Below are 4,718 nucleotides of genomic sequence, written 5' to 3'. Positions count from 1 at the left end.
ATACATTAAGATACCATCTGTTTTTGCTTCTTGCCAAATATCTGATATAAATATCAGAATGTTTAATAGGTACAAGTATAAACTTTTAGAAGGCAGATTGAATTATTTCTCTATAATTGTGTGGTATTTGATTACCTAGAATTTTTTTCTCTCTTCTCAAGTCAACAGGTAACCTGTTCATTTGGATTAAGTGTGAAATGTTGTAAAAAATAGGAAAATAAGTAACCACCAACACAAATGTGCTATGATTTTAAAATTCTTAACATGCAAATCTTTTGAGGGGGAAATATTCCCATTTCTCCTGAATTTTATCGGTCCAAGAATCTTGCCTGTTTCCATCCATCTGGGGGAAGAGGAAAAGAGGAGAGTGAGGGAAGAGAGGGGGAGGGGACGTGGTGGGATGAATGGAGAAGGAGAAATGAACAGCGACTGTGGCAGCCTCGTTGCCAGCTGTAGGACACCAGGCAACTCTCCTTTCTCTCTGGGCCTCTTTGTAAAATAAGGGAGGAGAGTCAGGTTCTTCTGTCTCCCTCCAGCTCTGAACTTCTATTATTTAAAGTCACATGGCATGGGTAAAGAAACTGTAACAGAAGCAAATGACAGAGATGAGCAGAAATAAGTGAAATAGAAATGAAAACATAAGAGGTGCTTAATAAAAACAAGATTTTTTTTGAAAAGACTGAAGAGAAGAGGAAAAAGGCAAGCCTGTGTGAGATAGATCAATCAAATAGGTTGGAGATAAACTACGCAAAGTACCTGGCATATATTAATAACACAGTTAGGGGTGACGTGACACCACCTCCCTACTTAGCTCTTCTTTTTCTCCCCCATCTTCCTTACTTTTCCTTCCCTTATATTTTATTTTTATTCCTATTTTAACCTTTATTCTATATCTACGCATTATATCTGATACTTACACTCACTCTGTTAGACGCCTGGGGGTAATAAAGAACCTGACATTCCTCAGACCCGTGTTCTAACGAAGCCCGGGCACTGAGGACTAATGCAGTTGCCACTTTCTCACAGCAGGTGGCACTGTAAGCCAGTGGATATGTAGTCAGACCAGTCTTGTCCTAGGGATTTTTTCCATTGATTCTAAGATCTCTTCCTCCAACTTTATTTAGTTGTTGTTTTTAACTGATTCTTGAGAGCGAGAGGAAAGAGGGAGATCTCAATTTGTTGTTCCATGTATTTGTGCAGTCCTTGGTTGATTCTTATATGTGCCACCAGATGATGGAACCCACAACCTTTAGAGGACATTCGGAGGACGCTCTAAGGAGCTGACCTCCCCCACTAGGGCTCTTTGTTCTGTTTTCCAAAATTGCCAGTCATCTTACACAGGGTGTGGATTTACTGTAGAATTGTCTGCCCCCCAAAAGGTGTTATCAAACTGATGGTGCTGCTTATTAAATCTTAACATTGTCTTAGAATGGAGGACATTCAATGTTATAAACCTTAGCGCTATCTGGAATCAATTAATTACCTGTAGAGACTATTCGAAATCACAGAACATAAGCTCCTACTGGAGAATTGAAAGTGAAGCATTGTCTAGTTGTCTGAGAATCATGCATAGACGCTTTTTTTTCTTTTTCTTTTTAAAATATATTTATTGATTATGCTATTACAGTTGTCCCATTTCCTCCCCTTCGGCATAGAAGCTTTTGTTTGGACAGACCTGGGTGTTTGAAACCAGGCTCTGACGCTTACCAGTCCTGTGAGCTTAGGCAAATTTCATATCATGTATAAGCCTCGGTTTCCTCATCTTTCAGATGAGAAGAATGGCCAGTTTGGAAGATTGTTATTGTATGCCTAGCCCATAATTTGGCTCAAAACAGTTGCAGTAGCCTCCAGCTAGTGTTATATAATTTTAAAAAGCTTGGGTTAACAATGAAACACAAAACAAATCCCTACTGATTTACAACCAACAGGGAGCGTGCACCTGTGCCACTCAGTGAATTAGCTGGCCTGTAAACGGTGGAGGTGGGCCCTTGCCTGGCCCTGGCCTGGACGGCACTGCTTCGTCCCCTCTGTCCATCATCCCAGAACCAAGTCCCCTGCGGTGCTGGTGAGACAGACCTACCGAATTCAACTCCCTGGCAGTGGGACACAGAAGGTCTTTTAAACAAGTTCTCAATATCGTTTGGAGGAACACTAAATATAATAACTGACCTAGACTGTGATTTCCTACGGGATCATATGTATTTAGCTCAATTTCTGTAGTACCTGAATGATGCGGTTATTTTAATTTGTTTGTTTTTTGGGTAGAAAGACAAACCTTAAGGGCAGCTCAGGTTCCTTCTGTTTTCTCTGCCTCCCTGTGTGCGTGGTTCATCTTTCACAAGTCAGCTGCATTGGCAGCGGCTCCTGCCACCGCTGTGAGTGGGCTTTGAACTTACAACTAAAAGATCTGTACTTGCTGAAGATCTAGTGCACACCCTAGTGATTACAATCAGCAGTACTGATTTATATACTTAAAAATTGCTGAGAGACTAGATCTTAAATGTTCTCACCACAAAAAATAAATAATTAGGTGGTGAGCCAGAGGTGTTAGCTATGGTGGTAATCATACATAAGTGTATCAAATCAATACATAATTGTATCAAATCAACACGTGCATCTTAAACTTACACAATGTTATATGTCAATTATATCTCAGTTTTAAAGAAAAAATGAACATGTCTTGCACGAAGGCAATGCCAGTGATAAAGTTTTGTCTCTTTCATGTGCAATAGTCAGAAAATGAGAATTCTAGATAGATGAGGGAGATTTCTGGATAACTGAAGTTTAACTTTTAAAATGTCTACAGGATGTTAACAGTTTTTGATGAAAATTATTTATTCCATGAATCCTGTGGATGGCTCTGGGTCCCAGGCTCAGGCTCTTTCTCAGGACACAGAACACAAGGAAGAGAGCACATGGTATCTGGAGTGGGGAGAGCCAGCTCTCCACACACAACAAGGTTTCTGGGAAGAGTGTCTCCCAGCCCCTCCGATCCCCAGTCGTGATTGGCATCTGGGCTCTTCTGGCTGCTGCCCTTGCGATTATTGGCCAGACCTTCAAGGCTCCAGTGATATTTATGATGCCCCTCAAAATATCAAGTTGCTTGCTGAACTTAACTTTCTTCCTCCTCAAATATTTTCCTTGAAGGTAACTTAAGGCATCAAAAAGCTTGAAAACATAACTGTGTATATACATAAATATATATATATATGTATACACACACACACGCACACACACACACACACATATATATATATATATATATATATATATATATATATATATATATTTGGTGGCAGGTCTAGCACTATCTCTCCTCTAAACTTGGTCTACCATCCTGGGTCGAAAGAGTTTTCTAGGACACAAGTGAAATGACAGGAGACGAGACCACAGTGGGGTGAGCCACACAGAGCGCTGGGCATTGGCTCAGGAGGGGCAGTAGGGGACTGAGAGCGTTTGCAGCTGTGAGCAGATACTGACCGCCAGAGCACGGCTGTCATTGTCACGTGGCTTACTACACTCAGCCTGTGGGCAAACACATGAATACCGTAGACCACTGCCCCCTGTACAGGCTGGCACATCTATTTACTTTCATGGGATATCATTGCAGGGACAACTGGCATTCTAATGAGAGAGCAGTATACCTGCTTCCAATGGGGAGCGATGAGTGTGTCTCAACTTTTTAATGACACAGGGTCATTATTAGAAACACAAATTACTGTGCGGGGCGTCACTTTGAGAATTACTGTGAGAAATGTGTGTGGGATAAGGGGGGCAGGCCCGTTTGTCCCACACCCAGTGGCCCAGTCCTCTCTGTGCCTGGTGCCTCTGTCCCACTCGTGGCTATGGTCCTACTGTGTGTGCCTCTTGCTCTCTGCCACCTTTCCACTCCCTGATGTCCCCTTCTAGCTTATTAGTTCCACACCTTTCCTTTTTTTAATTGAGATACAATTGACATACAATATTATATTTGTTTCAGGTCTGCAACATGACTTAATATTTGAGCACATTGCAAAATGATCACCACAGTAAGTCTGGTTAACATCTGTTATCATACATAGTTACAGAGATTTTAAGATCTACTCTTAACAACTCCCAAATATGCGAAACAGGATTAGCAGCTAACCGCAGCCGCCATGCCCTACATAATACCACATGACTGACTTTTAATGACTAAGTTTGTACCTCTCAACCCCCTTCACCCATTTTACGACCCTTTTTTTCTTTTTCTTTTTGGCTCTCATTCTGAATTTTTAAATCGTAGCTATGTACTTAGAGCCATTTCTAACCAATGAGAATGAGTGCTCTATTTTAATTAAGACAATTAAATAAATTTCTCCTCACCCAAACCTCTTCTTCCTCTTTTGATGATTTACTGATTAGTATTTATTTCAAAAGGCGTAGAACTGAAGATAAAAATATGCATAAAGATACTGAAACATCTACTAGCTATAAACAGCATAAAACCAAAAGCATTTTTCTGAATGTGTTTGAACAGCACGCAAAGGCTATGGAATCAAGCCTCACACTTAGCTACCCCCGTGATGTGTAGCTTTTATAACGTACTTTGTTAGAACTGCTCTCCTCTGAGTATCTCCAGCTCTTCTGGGGTTGTTTGTTTGTTTGTTTGTAACTGGTTCCTGTACTCTAGGCTTTTCTGGGTACTTCTGAGTGAGTGGTTGTTCTAGACAGTTAAGGGTGGCAAGCGCCAGAGTGCA

The sequence above is a fragment of the Desmodus rotundus genome, chromosome 3 (genome assembly GCF_022682495.2).
Source record: "Desmodus rotundus isolate HL8 chromosome 3, HLdesRot8A.1, whole genome shotgun sequence".
Lineage (NCBI taxonomy): Eukaryota > Metazoa > Chordata > Mammalia > Chiroptera > Phyllostomidae > Desmodus > Desmodus rotundus.
Note: the sequence above shows the minus strand (reverse complement) of the source record.